The 24,725-nt window shown below is 44.5% G+C and overlaps 1 pseudogene; it reads left to right on the top strand.

Annotated features, from left to right (window-relative positions):
- Positions 1-3,170: 3,170 nt before the first annotated feature.
- On the top strand, positions 3,171-19,017 carry LOC146359189 (glutathione S-transferase A4-like; annotated as a pseudogene).
- The last annotated feature ends 5,708 nt before the right edge of the window (positions 19,018-24,725 follow it).

Here is a 24,725-nt window from a genome sequence, read left to right as displayed (position 1 = left end):
CCCTTATTTATGCAAGCTCCACTGACCTGCCCTGTTTCAGAAACAAATGTTTCTGCTTGTTTCCAGTTGCTCCCAGAAGCGGTAAATCTCTGTTGCACAAGCAGTGGGTCTCACCTGCAGAACGGAATTGGCGGGAACACAGTGCTCTGTTGGATACTACCCAATATATACGCATCAAGAACTATGTCCAGTTGCAGCGTCCAAGTATTTGCACATGCAACAGAATATATGGCATGCAATTATATGCTCTGCATTTTAAAATTTATTTATTAATAATATTTCTATTATTTATAAATAATATTTATATCCATTTAATATAAGAAAATCTATAAGACAGTTTACATACAAAAACACTAAAAATAGCCATACATATACAATACAATATAATAATAAAAAGTTACAACTTACCAAAAAGAAGAAGAAAAACAACAAAGCAATAAAACGGAGCAGCATTATGATCAGCTGCAAGTCAGGGAAAGCTTGTGTAACCAAGTAAGGCCTTCAAAACTCACTACATTTCCCGCCCCCCAAGCTGCATGGGAGAGGATATTCCAGGCCTGCCTCTGTGATGTTATATGGTGCCATTCGGTTGGTGGCAAAATGGTCAACAAGGACTCCTCTGAAGACACTTCTGTGTATGACACTTTCTTTGTCTGGAGATCTCCCTCCCCCTGTCCATGCACTGACCTGTACCTTAACAACAATATTTTATCATATTTATTAGGATATTTCTCCCTTATGTGCTTGATAACTATTAAAACAGGACTGCAACCTAATCAACAATTTTATTGTAGCATCAGCTGTCATGGCTCAGAGCCAATTTGGCAGAGAAGCTGACCTATAACAGCCTAGGGCACCATTTTAACAAGGTGGTTACTCTAAATTAAAGAGTCATAGGACTTTCTTCTTGATTTCCTAGAACACATTAACATGGCTACCACTCTGGAATTTGCCACACACTAACTCCTCAAATTAACTGACACAGATCTGACTGTCAGGGTGAAATCTGAGGATGTCCTGCGCACACACCCCACACAACCATGACATTCTCCCACTGTAGCAAATGCCACTATGGGAAAACAGATGGCAGGACTCTCTAGTGAGAGGCCCTACTGGCAGGGAGAGCACATGATTTGCCACTCCTCCCACTCTGCTGCCTGAGCCAGGGGATTTACGCTGCCTCTTGGGAGGGCCAGCACTGACCAAAAGTCATTTTTGGTCTCTTTCCTCAGTCTTTGTGGACATGTGAGAATACTGTCGATCCAGGGCAGAAAGCACAAAAGGGCCATATTAAAACTGAAGCACGGTCTAGCCACTGTAGGTTTTACAGGTGCAGGAAGCAAACCCTAGTTTATCCACCATGTGTGAAAACAGCTTTAGATTCACATCAGCAGAGGAAGAAATATTATGTATGTTGCATGAATGGGGGAAATCACCTCTGTGGCAGGGGTTCCTGGAGTTAATCATTTCAGGCAGTTTCTCATAAAGCAAGGAAGAACTGCCTGGGGGCCAGACCAAAGGCTCAGAGAAGGTTAGTTACAGAAGTTTATGTCTGTCCAAATTATTTATTTACTGTTTGAAGGGTACAATGCAGGAGGTGAGGGGGAAGAATAAGTTCCCTTGTAAAACGAAGTGCCTGTGTATGTCTTTGCATGTGAGGGGCAGAGGGAAAGGGTTGACTTGCCAGTTTTTCTGTGCTGTGCTTTGACTACAGAAATGCAGCTTTCTCTGTCATCAGCATCTCCTCCATGTTTGGGAAAAACTTTCCCTTCTGAATTTTCCTTGCCCGGCACATGAGCTATGATAGGAAAAAAAAGTGGCAAAGCTAAGACAGAAAGACGCAAACCAAAGGACTACATTGTTTGCTTACCACAGGGGTGGGGAAACTGTATCCCTCATATATTGTTCGACTCCAGCCCCAGCCCAGATAGCTGATGGCCAGGGATGATGGGACTTGCAGTCCAACAATATCTGGAGCCCCACAGGCTTCCCAGTGTTGTCTTATTGGCTAACTCCCACTTTGGGTGGGGTTAAGCTGTATCAAATGCTCCTATACACACTTGTAATATTATTTCAACATTCACGTCAGAGGTGGGGAACCTGTGGCCCCTGCAACTCCCATCATACTTGAGCAATGACCGTGCTGCCTGGGGCTGATGGGAGTTGCAGTCCAATAGCATTTGGAAGGCCACAAGAAGTCCCCTTGATTTCAGTGGATCTTAAGTGCCTTTGTGGCTTAACGTATTTTTTTAGTGCATATTCATTTAGCACCTGACGTTACATATTAACTTTCCTTTAGGTACGTGTGAAAGGGCACAACTGGCTGGACACACCGAAAAAGCTCCTAGGGAAAGTTCATCTATAAGATACATCTGTCTCCCCGGCCTTTAAAGGGCAATGTAAAAACAGCTGGATTAGCACTGTATTTGGCTACAGATATGAGCTGCTGTAGGATTTATAGCTTTCCTGCCACCCTGTACTTTCTTATTGGTAGATTTCTTTTTTAAATTATTTTTTATTGTGAAATTTCAACAAAACAAAAAAGAGGAAAAGGAAAAAATTGTGGCTGCATAAATTTGAAGATATCAGTTTCAATGCACGCATATGAAGTGTGTGTGTGTAATATGAAAATACAGCTTTCTAAGAATTATACACATAAACTTCAACAAAAGTGGACCAAATATCCATATAATTATCCATTCACAAGTGGTGTTTATATACCACTTGCTCAAATGTTGGAAGTGTTCTTAGGTCCTCAATCCTTTACATTATAGGGGCTGAGCATTTATTCTTCCAATGTTGCAATATCAATCTTTTAGCTGTCAAAAAGCCTGGAGAATTATTGGTGCCTGAGCAACTGGCTGCTGAAAAGATTTTCTTTCAGCTGTTGACTTTTTTCTAATTGCTATTATGCTATGGTTTTTAGGTTTGTTTGTTTTGTGACTTCATATTTATCATAAGCCACGTTAAGTGCATGAAGAGGCAGGGTGTAAATACTTGTAAATAAATATCTAAGTAATAAATACAGCACCTTTACGTAGTTCCCAAAATGGAAATGCATACTGAAAAAGGTACATGTGCAGAATATAGTATTCATATGGCTTTCAGCCTTCCCCAAAACAACTTAATATCTTTAGCCTATTTTTCAAAATACCCAGCGTTGAACTGCCATGGCTGGGAAACCAAAACTATATTACTTCGATGGAAGAGGGAGAATGGAATCTATTCGTTGGCTGTTAGCAGCCACCGGTGCTGAGGTTTGTGCCGTTGTTGTCCCAAAAGGAATTCTTCAGTTTGCTTGCTTGAAGTTATGCTGAGATTGTCACAGGAGATGTGTCATTTTCACAAGTGCAACACAATTACGTCCAGATCAACAGGCAGGAGACTATGCATTTCAGACAGGGAGGGGGAAAGTTCAGGTGTATTAATGTCCTCAGTCTCACAACAGTACAAGTGAGACCCTGAATTCTCCCCCAAGGCCACATGCACATTTCCTTTTGGTCATGCCACAGTTTTATTTTTAAACCAAGGAAAACATAACCAAGGCAGCAGCAAGGTTCTTATTCTTCAGGCAGAATGTCACACCCCACAGGCTGCATTCCCATCTTTAGTATTCAACTTCTAAGGAGAAGTGCTGGCCTTAGGCCCACCTGGAAATCACACTGGCTGAACTGGAAGCCCTTCTGAGTGCTACATGGTGATTAGCCTTTGTAACTAGCCATAACTCCCATGGCAGCCATTTTGTGGTGGTGCCCACAACAGTATCTCAAATTGCCAAATGTGCTCATGGGCTCAAAAAGGTTGCCTACCTCTGTTCTAGAACAATAGTTAAAGGTGACACACACTGGCTTATCCAAGATGGCTCTACCCTAAAGTAACCACTGTGCTAGGAAACCTGCATATAATGGGCTTCCCCACACAGGGCTTTTATCCTGCAATTGAGATTAGTTACTCATGAAAATTTGCAGGTCCTTTACATGACATCATCAACCTCCAGGGCATCTCCATGCTTTCTGACCTTTATCCCACTTTTTTCCCCTTAAGATCATGGATAATGAGCTATTTAAATATAGTGAGTTGAATTTCTCGATGAAAAGAGGGAGTGGTGGTGTAACACAATGCCATCTAGTGACTGTATAATGAAACATATAGAGCATGCAGATAAAGGAAATCTCCATGGTGGGGGGAAGCAGAAGTGCGTGAAAAGGGGCAATCTTAATCCTGCAAAGGATATGGAAGCAGAAGCCCTGGTAAAGATGCAGGATAAAAAGCCTCTGTGTAGACAAGCCCACTGTGCATGTTCAGTATCAATCTGAATGCACAACCATAGACATGGAGCTGCAATATTCTCACATAAACACATCATGGCTGCCTGGTATTGCCACTACAGAGAACTGGCTCCCACATGGCTTCAGAAGCATGTGAAGTCTAAGCTTGAAATATGCAGGATACCAGGCCTCATGCATCCTAAAAACTGCACACACTGACATGGAATATGTGTATCAAAGCTACCTTCACTCAGCACAAACACTGCTATAGTTTAGACTTCACTGGTGCATGCATTCATTTTCATATTTAAAATGGTAAGTGAAGTTGCCACACATGAATAAGAAGAATTCATTCTGGAGACTGCAGAGAAGAGAAGCTAAATGAATTCTTCTCATTCGCCTTCACTGCAGAAGACATAGGACAGATACCTGTGCCTGAACTGATGTTTTCAGGAAGGGAGTCTGAGGAACTGAGACAAATTAGTGATGACAAAAGATGAAGTTCCCAACCTTATTGATAAATTGAAAGCAAATAAATCACCAGGCCCAGATGGTATCCATCCTAGAGTTCTCAAAGAACTCAAATATGAAATTGCTGATCTTCTAACCAAAATATGCAACATGTCCCTAAGATCAGCCTCTATACCAGAGGACTGGAAGATGGCCAATGTAACACCAATTTTCAAAAAGGGATCTGGGGGGATCTGGGAAATTACAGGGCTGTTCACTTAATGTCTGTTCCAGGTAAATTGGTTGAAGGCATTATTAAAGATAAAATTAGTAAGCATACAGAAGGACAAGTCCTGCTGAAAAAGAATCAATGCAGCTTCTGCAAAGGTAAGTCCTGTCTCACTGACCTTTTAGAATTCTTTGAGAGTGTCAGTAAACCTGTAGACAGGGGTGATCCAGTAGACATTGTTTACTTGGACTTCCAAAAGGCTTTTGACAAAGTCCCTCACCAAAGACTCCTGAACAAACTTAGCAGTCATGGAATCAGAGGACAGGTACTCTTATGGAGAAGTAACTGGTTAAAGAACAGAAAGCAGAGAATAGGAATAAATGGTAAATTCTCCCAATGGAGGGAAGTAAACAGTGGGGTCCCACTGGGATCTCTATTAGGACCAATGCTTCTCAACCTGTTCATAAATGATCTGGAATTAGGAATGAGCAGTGAAGTGGCCAAGTGTGCCGATGACACCAAATTATATAGGGTGGTTAAAACAAAAAGGGATTCTGAGGAGGGTCAAAAGGATCTTTCCAAACTGGGGAAATGGTCAGCTAAATGGCAAATGTAGTGTAAAGTGATGCATGCTGGTGCAAAAAAATCCCAACTTCAAGTATAGCCTGATGGGATCTGAGCCAGCAGTGACTGGCCAAGAAAAAGATCTTGGGGCTGTGGTGGACAGCTCAATGAAGATGTCAACCCAGTGTGCAGCCACTGTAAAAAAGGTAAACTCCATGTTAGGCATAATTAGAAAAGGAATAAAACTGCCAATACTGCCCCTATACAAATCTGTGGTGTGGCCACAGTTCTGGCCACTACACCTAAAAAAAGATATTGTAGAACTGGAAAATGTGCAGAAAAGGACAACTAAAATGATCAAGGGCCTCAAGCATCTCCCCTGTGAGAAAAGGTTACAACAGGTTTAGCTTGGAGTGAAGGAGGGTAAGGGGAGACAAGATAGAGGTGTACAAAATTATGCACGGTGTGGAGAATGTGGATAGGGAGACATTTTTCGCCTTCTCTCACAATACTACAACCCAAGGTCATCGCATGAAGCTGATGTGTGGGAGATTCAGGACAAATAAAAGGAAGTACTTCTTTACACAATGCATAGTTGAACTATGGAATTCGCTACCACAGGAAGTAGTGATGGCCACCAATTTGGATGGCTTAAAAAGGGGATTGGACAAATTCCTGGAGGAAAAGGCTATCAATGGCTACTAGTCCTGATGGCTGTGTGCTACCTCCAGTACCAGAGGCAGTGAGCCTAGGTACACCAGTTGCTGGGGAACATGGGTGGGAAGGTGCTGTTGAGCTCATGCCCTGCTTGTGGGTTCCTGGCTGACAGCTGTTTGGCCACTGTGTGAACAGAATGCTGAACCCTTGGTCTGATCCAGCATGGCTCTTCTTATGTTCTTAAGGCTAAAATTATATTAAAGCAGAAATGATTTGCTTAAAAAAGAAGAATCTGTTTTATAACTCATACAAGGAATGCAGCAGCAGCAACAACAAAAAACAAACCTTCTTAAAAACATGCTGGAGAGAGCAGTCCTATGTCCCCTAGACAGCATCTGAGATAGGATTTTTTTTGTTTCCCAGCTCCAAGCTCATAGCCAGGAAAGCGTGCTCCCTGCCCCCTCCCCTTCATAGCCAGGGCAGAAAGAACTGTGGTGGCTGCCCCTCCCTGCCTCTCTGTGCTCGTAACACGGAGCACAGACAGGGTGAAAGGGGGACAGGAAGGGGAGGAGACCACAGAAGCTGTTTTAGACAGCTCCCTATGTGGTCTCCAGCCCCGTTCCTTCCACCTCCCTGAAGCCAGGCTTAGACACCCGAAATTAGATGTCTAAGGAAAACGGCAGGGAAGCCAGAGCATGGAAGGAATCCGCTCCTCCGTGCTTCAGCTGCCCTGCATTGGATAGGCGGTGACCTCTGACTTCAGGGGAAGTCGGCCACTGTCTATCTCAATACGATTGCACTCTAAGTCCTGATTTACACAACTACAGTTCTGGTAATATCTATGCATTCTGCCTACATGGTTAGAGCAGATCACATGATGCACATACCCAGGGGCAAGCATTGCCCACATGCTCTGTAACCACATGCCACTTAAGCCAGCATGTGAACAGGATATAAGATGTAAAGCTTAAGCACTACCCATGCACAGTATGGTAACTGTACAGTCTCTTACTATTTGATGAGTAAAATGTATCCTATTCCTTATTCTAAAGTATCACCACTTGGGGCACAATCCTATTGGGATAGGCAGCCGCCTCTGAACTCGGGGGCGGCTGCCTATCCAACGCAGAGGAGATTGTCCCCTCCATGCTTCAGACACCGTGCATTTGTGGCTAGACAGCTGATCTCGGCTGTCTTGCTGTGGGACCTCGGAGAGCGGGAAGAGCAGCTGGACAACACATAGGATGAGTTCCCTGCCCTGACACGTCCCCAGCAACACCCCATTTTTGCTGCTCTGCGTTCCTCTTCCAAGCACGGAGCGCGAGGCCGTTCAGCACTGCCTACAAGGCAGCGCAGGAGGGGGTGGAGGTCGGTTCTCAGGGAACAGAACTATCCTATGGCTATCTAGCCGCTGACTAGCCCTTAGGGTTCAATCCTATTCAGATAGGCAGCCGCCTCTGAACTTGGAGGCGACCGCCTATCCAGTGCAGGGCAGGAGAAGCACGGAGGGATCATTCCCTCCGCGCTTCTCCTGCCCTGCATTTTCGGCTAGACAACCGATTGTAGCTGTCTAGCTGCAGGAAGGCGCAGCAGGGGAGGAGGCTGCTGTACGACACATTGGATGTGTTGTACTGGCATTTCCACCCTCGCCACCCTGGAACACCCTCCGGAAACACTCCTTTTCAGCCGCTCTGTGTTCCTCTTGTGAGCGCAGAGCATGGAATTAGCAGCATGGAAGTGGGGAGAGGTCAGTTTTCCAGGAACCAACCTTGGAGCACAGGCTCCGAGGTTGGTTCCTGGAAAACCAGAAATCTTATGGCTGTCTAGCCACTGTGTAGCGGCCATAGGATTGCTCCCTTAATGGAGTAATATTTTATTTTTATTTATTTGTGATTTATATGTTGTTGTTGTTGTTCAGTCGTTAAGTCATGTCCGACTCTTCGTCACCCCATGGACCATAGCATGCCAGGCCTTCCTGTCCTCTGCTCTCTCCCGGAGTGTGCTCAAGTTCATATTCATTGCATTGGTGGTGCTATCTAGCCATCTCATCCTCTGCTGTCCCCTTTTCCTTTTGCCTTCAATCTTTCCCAGCATCAGGGTCTTTTCCAGTAACTTTTCTCTTCACATTTGGTGGCCAAAATATTTGAGCTTCAGCTTCAGTACCTATCCTTCCAATGAGCACTCAGGGTTGATTTCCTTTAGGATTGACTGATCTGACCTCCTTGCAGTCCAGGGGACTCGTAAGAATCTTCTCCAGCACCACAGTTCGAAAGCATTGATCCTTCGGCGCTCAGCCTTCCTTAGAGTCCAGCTCTCACAGCCATACATTACTACTGGGAAAACCATAGCTTTGATTATGCGGACCTTTGTCGGCAAGGTGATGTCTCTGCTTCTTCCTATGCTGTCTAGGTTTGCCATAGCTTTCCTCCCAAGGAGCAAGCGTCTTTTAATTTCATGCCTACAGTCACCATCTGCAGTGATCTTGGAGCCCAAGAAAGTAAAATCTGTCACTGTTTCCATTTCTTCCCCTTCTATATGCCAGGAAGTGACGGGGCCAGATGCCATAATCTTAGTTTTTTTAATGTTGTGTTTCAAACCAGCTTTTGCACTCTCCACTTTCACCCTCAACAAGAGGCTCTTTAGGTCCTCTTCGCTTTCTGCCATTAGGGTGGTATCGTCTGCGTATCTGAGGTTGTTGATAATTCTCCCCGCAATCTTAATTCTGACCTGTGATTCATCCAACCCGGCGTTTCTCATGATGTAATCTGCATATAAGTTAAATAAGCAGGGCGACAATATACAGCCTTGTCGTACTCCTTTCCCAATTTTGAACCAATCGGTTGTTCCATGTCCGGTTCTTACTGTTGCTTCTTGACCCTCGTACAGGTTTCTCAGGAGACAGGTAAGGTGGTCTGGTACTCCCATCTCTTTAAAGAATTTGCCACAGTTTGTTTGATTGTGATTGCCATACAATCAAAGGCTTTAGCGTAGTCAATGAAGCAGAAATAGACATTTTTCTGGAATTCTCTTGCTTTCTCTATGATCCAGCAAATGTTGGCGATTTGATCCTAGTTCCTCTGCCTCTTCGGAACCCAGCTTGCACTTCCGGTAGTTCTCCGTTCACATACTGCTGAAGCCTAGCTTGTAGGATTTTGAGCATAACCTTGCTGGCATGTGAAATGAGCGCAATTGTACGGCAGTTTGAACACTCTTTGGCATTGCCCTTCTTTGGAATTGGAATGTAAACTAACTGACCTTTTCCAGTCTTGTGGCCACTGCTGAGTGTTCGAAATTTGTTGGCATATTGAGTGCAGCACTTTAACAGCATCATCTTTTAGGATTTTAAATAGAGCAGCTGGAATACTGTCGTCTCCACCAGCTTTGTAGTTAGTAATGCTTCCTAAGGCCCACTTGACTTCACTCGCGAGGATGTCTGGCTCAAGTTCAGTGACCGCACTATCATGGCTATCAGGGACATGAAGATCTTTCCTATATAGTTCTTATGTGTATTCTTTCCACCTCTTCTTAATCTCATCTGCTTCTGTTAGGTCCCTGCCTTCTTTGTCCTTTATCATGCCCATCTTTGCACAAAACGTTCCCTTGAGATATCTGATTTTCTTGAAAAGATCTCTAGTCTTTCCCATTCTATTGTTTTCCTCGATTTCTTTGCATTGTTCATTGAAGAAGGCCTTCTTGCCTCTCCTTGCTATTCTCTGGAACTCTGCATTCAGTTGGATATATCTTCCCCTTTCTCCCTTGCTTTTCACTTCCCTTCTTTCCTCAGCTACTTGTAAAGCCTCATCAGCAGCCACTTTGCTTTCTTGCATTTCTTTTTCTTTGGGATGGATTGAGTTGCTGCCTCCTGAACAATGTTACAGACCTCCGTCCACAGTTCCTCAGGCACTCTGTCTATCAGGTCTAATCCCTGAAATCTATTCCTCACCTCCACTGTATATTCATAAGGGATATGATTTAGGTCATACCTGAATGGTTTAGTGGTTTTCCCTACATTCTTCAATTTAAGCCGAAATTTTGCAATAAGAAGCTCATGATCTGAGCCACAGTCAGCTCCAGGTCTTGTTTTTACTGACTGTATAGAGCTTCTCCATCTTTGGCTGCAAAGGACATAATCAATCTGATTTCGATATTGACCATCTGGTGATGTCCATGTGTAGAGTCGTCTCTTGTGCTGTTGGAAAAGAGTGTTTGCTATGATGATCGTGTTCTCTTGGCAAAACTCTATTAGCCTTTGTCCTGCTTCATTTTGTACACCAAGGCCATGCTTGCCTGTTATCCCGGTTATGTCTTGACTTCCTACTTTAGCATTCCAATCCCCTATGATGAAGAGGACATCTTTTTTTGGTGTTAGTTCTAGAAGGTGTTGTAGGTCTTCATAGAACTTATCAACCTCAGCTTCTTCGGCCTCAGTGGTTGGGGCATAGACTTGAATTACTGTGATGTTGAATGGTTTGCCTTGGATTCGTACTGAGATCATTCTATCGTTTTTGAGATTGTACCCCAGTACTGCTTTTCCCACCCTTTGATTGAGTATGAGTGCTACTCCATTTCTTCTAAGGGATTCTTGCCCACAGTAGTAGATATAATGGTCACCTGAATTAAATTCGCCCATGCCTGTCCATTTGAGTTCGCTGATTCCCAAGATGTCAATGTTCAATCTTGCCATCTCATGTTTGACCATGTCCACCTTACCTTGATTCATTGATCTTACATTCCAGGTTCCTAAACAATATTGTTCTTTACAGCATCGGATTTTCTTTTCACCACCAGACACATCCACAGCTGAGTGTCTTTTCGGCTTTGGCCCAGCCACTTCACTCTTTCTGGCGCTACTTGGAAATACCCTTTGCTCTTCCTCAGTAATATATTGGACACCTTCTGCATTAAAAACAATTCCAATTACAATAAAAACAGTACGGAGCAAGGAACAATTTGGTGTTCCAGGACCCAGAAAAAGACCACGCTGCCCTTCACATGAATTAAAACCCCATATCAATCAAATATCTTTACGTGTTCAACATTCCTGATACATATTAATCCGTCTGTGCTCTGTATAGTACTGCTAGCTCTTCTGTTGCTGGAACTTTGGTCCCCTTTTTTAAGAAAAAAAATAATAAAGGTTTTCTTCTCTCTGCTCTTAGGATACATAAATCTACCCCCTTAAGGGGGTAGATTGTTGAGGGTGTAGGCTCTGGCATGTAAAAGTTTATGCCATACTAATTTTATTAGTCGTCTAGATGCCTCAGTACTCTTTGTTTTGGAGTTTAAAAACACACACACAACTCATGATATTCCTGTCCCTTTTCAGTTGGAAGAAGAATTGTTGGAAACACGAGAGCAATATGAAAACTTACTCAGAGGTAAGGCAACAGATTAAGAGTGGCATACAGACTTTTGTTGCGAGTTCTCCTGTTGGATTCATTGCAGCAGGGCAAAGGAGACTCTTTCTCAGCATGAAGATCTGCCTCCTCAATTGAAATGGCTGAGCAAACCCTTGCAGGCAGACCAACAGTTTTACCTTCCCAGTGAAGCTTCCCTTCTCAGCCACAAGGGAGCACCAGATGCATTCTTAGTGCAGTCCTGATCTCAAGCCATTTTCTCCGCTACTGATACCATTTGCTCAGGCATTCCGAACTGTCCTGGGGGGTGTCTCCACCAGCGATTTACTCTGAGCTGGCCACATGTTGAGGTTGTTAGGGATACATGACGTTGTTGTCAGGAGCGCCCTAGCGGCCTCTTTCAGTAGAGCCAACACAAGACACAGACGAAAGGATTCTTTTCAAGGCTTTAATCCTTTTCCAACTTAATGACTCTTTCAGATGCTATTTACCAGTGACTAAGCAAGGTACAGCAGAGTGGCCTTTGCGCCGAGTAGGCAGTTGATCCCCGTTTGAAGGAGAGTCACGTGAAGACCCTGAACTTATGGGCTAGGGAGAGATCCTCCCTCTTTCCCTTGGATCCACGGGATGTGGCTGCTGCGTGCGCGCCAAATGGGCGCTATGTCTCCTTTCCGTGCCCTCCATCACTCGTCGCTCTTTGTGTCTGCCTCGAGCATCCAGCAAGCCCCCCTCCCACACTTTCTCACTGCTAGGATCACTATCTATCTCAGGAATGCCGGCAGGAGGAATCTCTGCCAGCTGCTGTGCCTGTGGGGATGAGCTGGCTCCTCTCTCACGGATTGATGATCCTCCTCAGAATCAGAACTGCTCTGGAGCTCTATCGGCTCGGTCTCCACCCTGACAGTTGTGGCCATCCAGCAGCCACCCCAAAGCTTATCAGGGAAAAACCGGATTTCCTGACACTGCTTAAAGTCCGATTCCTTTCTTTGTCGGGTTCTCCCCGGTATAGTTGCTGTGTGCCCCAACCCCTGCACTGACCTTGGGTATGCTGGCCCTGCCCAGGGGTGAGCCTTTCACTGTGACCCCAGTCAAGGGGTGTTCCCTCTCATTGTGGTGAATGAGGCTTGCCCTCTGAATGACCACAGAAATAACAGAGAAGCCCCCACAAATGACATGCACATTTTGAAGCCCAATTCCTTAAGTGCAATTAACCACAATCTCGAGGCTCCAATTCATTGCTTTAGGAAGTAACCACAGCTCCCTTGTAGAGATCCTGTGGGTTAAAATGGGGGGTGGTTTCCATCACTTTCCCACAACAACCCCAGTAGTGTCTCTTCAGAAGTAACTGCCATTGTGCTGAATGAGGCTTGCCTTTGAATGCCCACATCAGAACTTACAGAGATTCCCCCTCAATTGAAATGGCACATTTTAAAACACAATTCCTTAAGTGTGATTAAGTGGGATCTCAAGGCTCCGAGTCATTGCCTTAGGAATTAAGTACTTCACAGCTTCGGTATAGATATCCTGTGGGTTACAATGGGGGCTGGTTTCTCCCTTTGTGTTTACTGCACTCTTTCCCACAATGAACCCATTACTGTCTCCTCAGAAGTAGCTCCCATTGTGGTCAATGAGATCCTGTGGGTTAAAATGGAGACTGGTTTCCTCTTTGTGTTCCCCCTCCCTCTCTCACTTTCCCAGCACAAGCATGTGTGTGTCTACTCAGAAGCAACTCCCATTGTGCTCAATGAGGCTTGCTCCTGAAATGCAGGTGCATCTGGACTTTCAGGGGAAAGGAGAAAGAGGGGGAGGGAGATGGGAAGCCTCTCTTACTGGTTGAGCAGCCCCTGCCAGTCAGATGACATTCACTCCACACACACACACACACACAGAAGTATGTTCTGTGAAGTGATTTTTACTGGTCCAGAGAATCTGCTCATGGATGGAACCCTGCTCACAGCAAAGCCGATTCCTTTAAAAAAAAAAAATCTGGTACTCCTCCAATAGTTTCTCCTTCCGCTGTCATGGAAACACGGCCCCAGTTTCTCTGTCACCCCATTTTTTTCAAGCTCCGATTCATCACAACTTTTAAAACTTCAGCTGCAACACAGTACTTTTAGCATGAACTGATGGATATATATACCTGCTCCTCCTCCTTACGTGCTTATATGTAAGGGGCAGGGGACATTGAACCAGCACTCACATGCATTGATTCTGTTTCTGCCATTAGAAGCAGTGCTACAAATATTATCTCCAAATAGGAGGTTTAGCCCATGAAGCTTCTTTTTAAAAATGCTCCCTCTGTCCAGTGTATGGAATGTGGTGCAGCCACTTGAGAGGTTTGACATGCTGTTTCTTTTTCCACAGATGGATCTCTGCTCTTTCAGCAAGTGCCTATGGTTGAAACTGATGGGATGAGGCTAGTGCAAACCTGAGCCATTCTCAACTATTTGGCTGCAAAGCACTGAAGGAGAGAGCACTGTAATTGTATTCATATCCATTTTACATGCAGATGTAGAACATTTCTGTCCAAATAGACCTAATAAAGCAATTAGGGCTCTATCTAGGAATAATGTAGTAGTTAATCAGCACTGAGCAGGATACTGCAGAAATGGGATCCTACTTCTGAAAAAGCAGTGGTGCAGCTAGGTAATTTTAGACCTTGGACTTAATGGTAGGATGGTGAGCCCCCTTTAAGGCTGTCTCATGAGGCATTTATAGTGCACTCCAGACAGAGTGGTCAGTCACAGCGGTTTGTGAGTCAGTTACATGATGTCATCAACCTCCAAGGCACATCCAGCTGTTTTTGATCTTTATCCTGCAAAACAACAACACCTTGAGATAATCCACTATTTAAATATAAATCCATTTTAATGGCTGTGTGTAAATGTGTAGTTCCATCGTTGGCAGAAGTCATCAGACGGAGCAGGAAAATCACAATTACACACACACACACACACACACACACACACCCCGTGTGTCTGCCTGTTGATCTGGGCTGGGAGGAGAGTTTTCTTGGCTGGGCTAGAAGAGGCTCAAAGTGAGCATGGAACTGGCAGTGGAGGAGATGATGGTGGCGGGGGTGGCGCCCCCCCATAAAAAGCTGACAGCAACAAAGCCCCCACACACACACACACACGCCCGCAAGCGATACTTGAATCCCTCAGGAGACCTACTGATTCACCACTCATTCTCTGCCCCGAAGGCTGCAGAGAACTTCCCTGTGTAAAGAGCTGATCTTTATCTTGCTTAGAATGCGGAAACAGAAGACCTGATAAATTGCAAAATAAAAAGGGTTGTGTGGTGAACCCCTAAATGGCCATGCACATTGTTTCTGTTGTGAGCTACAAACTAATGTCAAAAGGTTCAAAATTAGCTGGGTTGCAAGCTCTTTTTGACCCTTTTAGCACTTCGCTGGATTTGGGTGTCGGCAAGGGGCAGTGAGGGCCTCAGTGAGGAGGGCACTGGGGCCTGTATGTTGTTGACCCCTGGACTACAGAGAAGAAAGCAGCTAGGGTTGTGTATATTACTAAGGTATTCCCTAATGTGTGACCAATTAACTACTTATTGAGCTGGTCATATTAAGTTTAAGTAGGTTATTTGGGGTTGATGTATATGTGGAAGGAACAAGAGACCTGATGGGAATGATCAGGGTTCATCACAAGTTACCTCCAGAACAACAGGAAAAGAATCTTAGCTTAATTATTGAATGAGCCACAAAGCGAGAAGGAATGCAACCAGCAGACACCATGCTCCCTTATCTCAAAGTATATTGGGAAGAAAAGGCTATGCACAGTGGTGCTTTTGGCACTGGACAGTAGCATTTTCACATGGACCGGCGATTGACCAAACAGGTACTTAGTTAGAGGCAGAACAGTTCATTTTGTGGGGAGAAGGATGGTTGGTTTGGAAACTTTTCCCGGCACAGAACGCAGGTGCTCAGATGCTGGTGGGCCAAGTGGTGGGAGCATTTAACACCTACACTGTACTATTTTCAGTGGCTGCCTATTTGTTTCTGGGCCCAGTTTAAAGTGCTGGCAATAACCTTTAAAGGTTATTTGCAGGACCACCTGCATCTATATAAACCTGCCCAGTCCTTAAAACTAGCCTCAGAGACCCTGTATATGGGTCTGCCATTGAGATCTATTAGAATGACAGGTACAAGAGATAAGGCCTTTTTGGTAATGGCCCCTTGCATGTGGAATTCCCTCTCCAGGGAGATACGTATTGCTCCCCACTCTACTGGGTTTTAAACAGACCCTGAAAAAACTTTTTCCTATTTCAAGTGGCTTTTTAATATGTGGTGCTCTGCATTGCTTTAACTGCTGCTGGTTATATTGTGGTTTAATGGATACATTGTGTATTATGGTTTTTATGTAAGCCACATTTGGAGGGTTGTATCCTGAAAGGCAGCATATGCATTTTTTAAAATGAATGAATAACTTTGCTTCAGAGAGGGCTGAAAACTTGTTTTGAGTGAATGCATGTTGCATTTAGCATAGGCTACAGTAGTTATATGCCATTAGAATACTTTAAAGATATACTTACCCTCCCTGTATCAACTTGGTGGGGCAAGCTGTCATTTGACCCTTCCCCTCCCAGAATTGATCTCTGTAATGACTATTCCATGTAGTTGTCACAAAAATATATTATGTAATGGCACAAAATAATCTGTACCTACATTTGCTTATTTTCTTCTTCCTTCCCCATTTGTTTTTATTTTGTATCATGTCTCTTTAATGCTAAGCCATTATTTTAAACTGTAAACATCCTTGAGGGCTTTAGCAGAAAAGAGGACAATATATGTAGTAAGGAAATGAATGAATAAATAATTGGATCTGTTTGCAAGTGATACACTTTTATTCCATAGGTTTTAAAAGACAATGGGCAACATTTTCTTCTTGGCAACCAGCTGACCTGGGCTGATGTCCAACTGACTGAGACCATATTAATGGCAGAAGAGAAGGAGTCTGCTATTCTCTCTTAGTTTCCTTTACTTCATGTAAAAGAGTTAGCTGAATAACAATGCATGTGCCATAGGGTTCCTGTGCCTGGTTTATATTATTGCCAATCTGGCCTGCCACCGTCTTCCTCAGGCCCTGCCCTGTCTCCCAGTCCCAGCAGGAAAATTATCTTATCTCCAATCAGCAGCTGATAGGATATAAACACTTTTCCTTGCTGAGCACTGAAATGGCTCCCTTTCTCAGTGCTCAGCAGGGGAAAGCTGTCCTTTCTCATCAAGTACTAACTGGAGATAACAGCTTTTCCCTGCCAAAGATAGGAGGCAGGGCCTAGGGAGAAAGTTGTGGAGTGATTCAGCCCTACTTACTTCTGAGTAAACATTCAGATGCTTGCTCTGCCTACTTGTGAGTAGGTATAAAATCAGTAAGAATAGTATTTTATCCTGGTCAACTCTGTCTTTGCTGCCCACTCTGTCTTTGCCCCCCCCTCCATAAATGGAGTATGGCCCCCAAGACTTTTCCAGATTGGAATTCAATCCTCGGACTGAAAAAGGGTCCCCACCCTTCAAATAAACCTTCAGCAGCGGTGATTAGAAGTCCTGTTGTCAAAATTTCTCGAATACTGCCAGTGAGAAGGTGACACCTCTGAGAACAGGGAAGCATGTTTAGCAAGCACAAAAGCTCTCTACTGAAAGCTAGAATTTCCAGCTTAAGATTGCATTGAAAGCCACAACATCTGCAGCAAACTATTCTAAACCCATATCTTTGTCTCTTAAGATCGCTGCCTTACAAGCTGATGGTGAACAAAGGCGCAGGTGTTACAGTTTCTTGATGTTGTTGTGTTTTTAGAATGAAAATCAGCCATGGGAGGATGTGACTGGGAGCAGAAGAACAGTAGAGGGCTGAAGCAGTTGCTTAGCCCCTTCACCTCTGGCTGATGTTCTGTTCAGAAGTGCCTATTCCATGTTCCCTATGGGCCTTTTCGTGCAGAAAAATACCCAGAGGTGAAACAGCCCTTCTCGCCATTGCCCCACTCCTAATCATAGTCTCATATGTCTGATTTTACACACATCTGCTCTGTAGCTTGGCCTTCAGAACCCATTAACTCACCCCTTTAAACCACCAAGGGGAATAAAGCTCCTGTATTCCTGAGGGAATAATTTCCCAGGATGTCTTCCTTGTACCTCAAAATATCTATGAAGCCTTAATGTTTTTTTTTACTATGGAAAAAGAAGAAAAATTAACTGTGAAGGGAACCCATATCCTAATTCTGGAATTCCCAGTTAGATCAGCAGTGAGTTTGCTCAGGGTTATTGTGGGGATGTGAATTAGTTAGGTATTGTCTACACTGGTTTTACCATGATGGTTTCCCTCCAGAAAACTCAGGCTGTCTTTACACGAGGCATTTATCGTGCACTCATCATTAGTCACTCAAGAATGTTTGCAGGTCATTTACATGATGCTGTCAACCTCCTGAGCACATCCAGCTGTTTTTTATCCTTATCCCGCACCCCCCCACCCCCTCGGAGATAATCTACTATTTAAATGTAAACCGATTTAATGGCAGTGTGTAAATGTGTGGTTCTGCTATAACCACAGCCTGGGACAAAGAAGCCATTGGGCTAGCTGGAAAATCACAATTGCCCTTCTTCCCCCCGCCTCCCCGCCCCCCAGTTGACCTGGGTTGGAAGGATAGTTTTCTTGGCCAGGTTAGGGGAGGCTCAAAGTGAGTGCGGAGCTGGCCGGGGAGGAAGAAGATGACGGTGCCCCCCCCCATGTAAAAGCTGACAACAATGAAGATACACACATACCTGTGCTGCTTTGCGCAGAGGGAGAGAGACTTGAATCCCTTGGGAGACCCACTGATTCACGGCTCGCTCTCTGCCCCGAGACTGCAGAGAACTTGCCTGTGTAAAGAGCTGATTTTTCTCTTGCTTAGAATGTGGAAACAGAAGCCCCGGTAAATTGCGAAATAAAAAGCCTCGTATGATGAGGCTCTTACGAACAGACAAGTGGTGGCTGGGACTGCAATCAAAAAACCTCTCTCTCTCACACACACACACGCACACACACCCCATGGGTGAAATCCAGTGATGTAGTTTTGCTGACAGAACTGCTTCTTTCAGCAAAACTGGGAGTGGAGCAAGTCTGCCTCCATTCTGTAGCCCCCTACACACCCTCAAACTCTTCTCCAGGGGGTCAGGAGACCCTTCAGAGAAGATTTTTTTGCAGGCTGCAAATGAGGAGAAGAGAGAGAGACATTGGATTCCATCCTACATTGCTCAGGATACAGCCATGACATCTACCCCGATTTAGAATCCATTTAGCTTTGTAACTTTTAAGTTTCATGTTTTGGTTGTAGACTTAACTTTCTCGCTGTGAACGCTTTGTAACATTTCCCATTTTAGGCTTTTAAAGCAAGAATGTGTGAAGTTCCCACAGTTAAGATGTTCCTGCAGCCTGGCAGCCAAAGGAAGCCTCCACCTGATGAAAAATTTGTAGCAACAGTAAATCGAGTTTTCAATAGGAAATAAAAACCGGGAGCATGTTGTGCAGTGTTAAAACCCTGTCTGCAAATGGGCTGTCCTTACCTGTGTCTGTTTAAATGCCCTTTAGCATTGATGGAATGTAGCATTCCACAATATACTATTAATAATAAACACTTACTTTGTTCTAAACGTTTATCCCTTCCCTTGCTTTCTACTCCAAATAAATTTCAAGGCAGCTGACAACAATATGATAACAGATTCAATTCCATTTTTTTAAAGCACTATAAAAGTACTGTAATAACACCCAAAATTACAAAATCACGCAGCTGAGGGAAACATAAGCATGAGTATAACAGGGAATAGAAACATCTGCTTACTCCAGTTAAAGCTCCAATGAAACAGTACTGTTTTTAGGGGACCTTTTGAGGCAAGGATTTCCAAAGCCCAGCTGCCACGGAGAGAACACTGTCCAGAGTACTGACAACATAACTAAAGTGGCCATTTACAGTTTGTCAAAAAAGAGGAAACACACCATGCAAAAAGGACATAAAAAGATACAGATGTGGTTAAAATGTGCACATGCTAATTGATGTGTGTCGGTGCAAACTGAAAAGTAATTACTACTATTTAAGTCTTCAGCAAAGGAGATCGTTACTTTGTCGTGGTGCTGGAGCTTGAGCACCTCAATGACATCATGAGCTAAACCGTGAAGGGTCACCCAAGACAGGAAGGTCATGGCAGAGAGGTCAGACTAAATACGATCCCTGGGGAAGGAAACGGCAACCCACCCCAGTATTCTTGCCATGAAAACTAAATGGATCAGTACAACCAGAGATATGTCAGTATACCATTGGAAGATGGGACTCCCAGGTCGGAAAATGGTCAAAATGCTACTGGGGAGGAACAGAGGATAAGTTCAACTAGCCCCAGATGTGATGACGCAGCTAGCTCAAAGCCGAAAGGACGGCTAGCAGCCGATGGTGCTGGTGGTGAATGACGAATCCGATGTTCTAAAGATCAACACACCACAGGAACCTGGAATGTAAGATCTATGAGCCAGGGCAAATTGGATGTGGTTATTGGGGAGATGTCAAGATTAAATATAGACATTTTGGGTGTCAGCGTACTGAAATGGAGTGGAATGGGCCACTTCACATCAAATGACCACCAGATCTACTACTGTGGACAAGAGGACCACAGAAGAAATGGAGTAGCATTCATAATTAATAATAAAGTGGCTAAAGCAGTGCTTGGATACAATCCAAAAAATGACAGAATGATCTCAATTCGAATTCAGGGTAAGCCATTTAACATCACAGTGATCCAAATATATGCCCCAACCACAGATGCTGAAAAAGCAGAAGCAGATCAGTTCTATGAGGATCTGCAGCACCTACTGGATAGTATGCCATAAAAATATGTTATTTTCATTATAGGAGACTGGAATGCTAAGGTGGGTAGTCAAACGACACCTGGAATTACAGGCAAGCATGGTCTGGGAGAACAAAATGAAGCAGGACATAGGCTGATAGAATTTTGCCAAGACAACTCACTGTGCATAACAAAAACACCCTCTTCCAACAACCTAAGAGACGACTTTATACATGGACTTCTCCAGACGGTCAACACTGAAATCAGATTGACTACATCCTTTGTAGCCAAAGGTGGCAGACATCTATGCAGTCGATAAAAACAAGACTTGGAGCTGATTGTAGTTCAGATCACGAACTTCTTATTGCACAATTTAGAATCAGACTAAAGAGAATAGGGAAGACCCACAGATCAGTTAGATATGAGCTCACTAATATTCCTCATGAATATGCAGTGGAGGTGAAGAATAGATTTAAGGGACTAGATTTAGTAGATAGGGTCCCGGAAGTACTACGGACAGAAGTTCGCAACATTGTTCAGGAGGCGGCAACAAAAAACGTCCCAAAGAAAAAGAAAACCAAGAAGGCAAGATGGCTGTCTGCTGAGACACTGGAAGCAGCCCAAGAAAGAAGGAAAGCAAAAGGTAACGGTGATAGGGGGAGATATGCCCAATTAAATGCAAAATTCCAGAGGTTAGCCAGAAGAGATAAGGAATTATTTTTAAACAAGCAATACGCGGAAGTGGAAGAAGATAACAGAATAGGAAGGACAAGAGACCTGTTCCAGAAAATTAGAGACATCGGAGGTAAATTCCAGGCAAAAATGGGTATGATCAAAAACAAAGATGGCAAGGACCTAAGAGAAGCAGAAGAGATCAAGAAAAGGTGGCAAGAATATATGGAAGATCTGTATAGGAAGGATAATAATATTGGGGATAGATTTGATGGTGTGGTCAGTGAGCTAGAGCCAGACATCCTGAAGAGTGAGGTCGAATGGGCCTTAAGAAGCATTGCCAATAACAAGGCAGCAGGAGATGACGGTATCCCAGCTGAGCTGTTTAAAATCTTGCAAGATGATGCCGTCAAGGTGATGCATGCCATATGCCAGCAAATTTGGAAAACACAAGAATAGCCAACAGATTGGAAAAAATCAACTTATATCCCCATACCAAAAAAGGGAAGCACCAAAGAATGTTCAAACTATCGAACAGTGGCACTTATTTCACATGCCAGTAAGGTAACGCTCAAGTTCTTGCAAGTAGACTCCAGCAATTCCTGGAACGAGAATTGCCAGATGTACAAGCTGGGTTTAGAAAAGGCAGAGGAACTAGAGACCAAATTGCCAATATCCGCTGGATAATGGAGAAAGCCAGGGAGTTTCAGAAAAACATCTATTTCTGTTTTATTGACTGTTCTAACGCCTTTGACTGTGTGGATCATAACAAATTGTGGCAAGTTCTTGGTGGTATGGGGATACTAAGTCATCTTGTCTGCCTCCTGAGGAATCTGTATAATGACCAAGTAGCAACGGTAAGAACAGACCACGGATCAACGGACTGGTTTAGGATTGGGAAAGGAGTACGGCAGGGTTGTATACTCTCACCCTACCTATTCAACCTGTACGCAGAACACATCATGCAACGTGCTGGGCTTGATGAAGCCAAGGCTGGAGTTAAAATCGCTGGAAGAAACATTAACAATCTCAGATATGCAGATGATACCACTTTGATGGCTGAAAGCGAGGAGGAGCTGAGGAACCTCATGACGAAGGTGAAAGAAGAAAGTGCAAAAGCTGAGTTGCAGTTAAACCTAAAAAAAAACCAAGATTATGGCAACCAGCTCGATTGATAACTGGCAAATAGAGGGAGAAAACATGGAGGCAGTGACAGACTTTGTCTTTCTAGGCGCAAAGTTTACTGCAGACACTGACTGCAGCCAGGAAATCAGAAGACGTTTACTTCTTGGGTGGACAGCAATGGCAAATCTTGATAAAATAGTTAAGAGCAGAGACATCACACTGACAACAAAGTTTAACATAGTTAAAGCAATGGTATTCCCTGTAGTAACCTATGGCTGCGAGAGCTGGACCGTAAGGAAGGCTGAGCGAAGGAAGATAGATGCTTTTGAACTGTGGTGCTGGAGGAAAATTCTGAGAGTGCCTTGGACTGCAAGAAGATCAAACCAGTCCATACTCCAGGAAATCAAGCCAGACTGCTCACCTGAGGGAATATTAAAGGCAAAACTGAAGTACTTTGGCCACATAACGAGAAGACAGGATACCCTGGAGAAGATGCTGATGCTAGGGAAAGTGGAAGGCCAAAGGAAGAGGGGCCGACCAAGGGCAAGATGGATGATGGTGTTCTGGAGGTGACGGACTCGACCTTGGGGGAGCTGGGGGTGGCGACGGTCGACAGGAAGCTCTAGCATGGGCTGGTCCATGAAGTCATGAAGAGTCGGAAGCGACTGACCGAATAAACAACAACTATTTAAGTAGAAATATAGTACAACTCGCCCTAGTGGAGAATACTGTAAGCAGGGCTAAATCTACACATAGCAGTTATACCGTTATCATAACTATTGGTACACATGACACCAATGGGCACCAATAGTTATAACGGTATAACTGCTATGTGTAGATTCAGCCCAGGTGGCCAGTGTGGCCGCTCAGTCTGCTGCCCAGGTGCTTGCTGAATGCTCCCTTCTTAGAGTTCTGAATCTTTAAACTGGATATGAACAGGGCAGCCCTTCATACAGAGGACCCTCTCAAATAGAGGTGCTTCCAGCTGGAGGGCCCTTCATGCTACCCATTAGAAGGCACTTTGCAGCTATTCCATCTTTTCCCCCTTAATGGCTTTTTTGTGTTAAGAAAAATGCTGCCAGAAGTGGTGAGAAGACATGGGAAGGTTATGGATGGATGCCATCTGAACCCCCGGATAAATTCCATGAATGAGGCCGGGTGATAGCATGATAAAAAGCCTCATCTGGCTTTTTGGACACATGAGTGCCCTACACATGGCCACCCTTTTGCCAGTGGCGGGAACCGAGCAGGGGTATCTGAATGGATGGTGCCAGATCATTTGGGAAGAGGCAGTCCTTTCCCATTCACTTTGTCTCAAGACACCTATGGCGTTTAAAAAGTGGTAAGCAGCACTTAGAATTGGACTTGGAAACAAGCTGGGATTCCATGAAGCTGGTGCAACAGTGCAGTCCTATACATGTCTGCTCAGATGTGAATCCTGTTGAGCTCAAGGAGACATGCTCTCATGGAAGTGTGCAGGGATGGCACCCATGATAGGCATGGTTAGGCAACTGCCAAGGACCCAGACCTCAGCAGGGACCCACTGATAAGAGTCCCCTGGAGTTGCTCCTCCTCTTCACCATTGCAACCTGTTTGTTCACCTGCCTCTTGCTATGGCCCAGACAACTGTGATGGTGAGGAGCAGGAGATGCCACGGCCTGCTTGCTCACTGGCTCTCTGCCTGTCAAGCAAGCAAGTGGCAGCAATGATGAGAAAGAGGAGGAGCAGTAGCAGCTGGTGACAATGGTGCTGAGAAGGTGGACTCGCTGAGGGAGGGGGCCCAGTGAGAGTGTTTCGCCCAAGGGCCCGCAGAAGCCTGGAGCCGGCACTAGAAGTGTGTATAGGATTGCAGCTTTATATCATCAAGAAATGACTGCAATTATATAATAAACTACTAGTTCCCCTCTACTCAGCACTGGTGAGGCCTCATCTGGAGTACTGTGTCCAGTTCTGGGCACCACACTTTAAGAAGGATGCAGACAAGCTGGAGAGGGTTCAGAGGAGGGCAACGAAGATGATCAGGGGACTGGAAACAAAGCCCTATGAGGAGAGACTGAAAGAACTGGGCATGTTTAGCCTTGAGAAGAGAAGACTGAGGGGAGATAGGATAGTGCTCTTTGAGTACTTGCAAGGTTGTCCCAGAGAGGAAGGCCAGGATCTCTTCTCGATCATCCCAGACTGCAGGACACGGAATGATGGGCTCAAGTGACAGGAAGCCAGATTCCGGTTGAACATCAGGAGAAACTTCCTGACTGTTAGAGCAATATGACAATGGAACCAATTACCTAAGGTGGTGGCGGGCTCCCCCACACTGGAGGCATTCGAGATGAGGCTGGACAGCCACCTGTCAGGGATGCTCTGAATTGGATTCCTGCACTGAGCAGGGGGTTGGACTCGATGGCCTTGAAGGCCCCTTCCAACCCTTGTATTCTATGATTCTATGAACCCATGAAAATGTGCAGGTTTATATGGAAGGAGATAATCCTTCAGGTGACCAGGCCCCAAGCCGTTTTGGGCTTCACTAAGTTAATACCAGTGTAGTAAAAATGTAACCTAAAAGCCATTGTATGTGTCTTAAGCAGCAC

The sequence above is a fragment of the Heloderma suspectum genome, chromosome 1 (assembly GCF_057233095.1).
Source record: "Heloderma suspectum isolate Gila_16-S chromosome 1, 16-S_ref, whole genome shotgun sequence".
Classification (NCBI taxonomy): Eukaryota; Metazoa; Chordata; class Lepidosauria; order Squamata; family Helodermatidae; genus Heloderma; species Heloderma suspectum.
The sequence above is the reverse complement of the archived record's forward strand: the minus strand, read 5'-3'. Positions and strand labels throughout refer to the sequence as shown.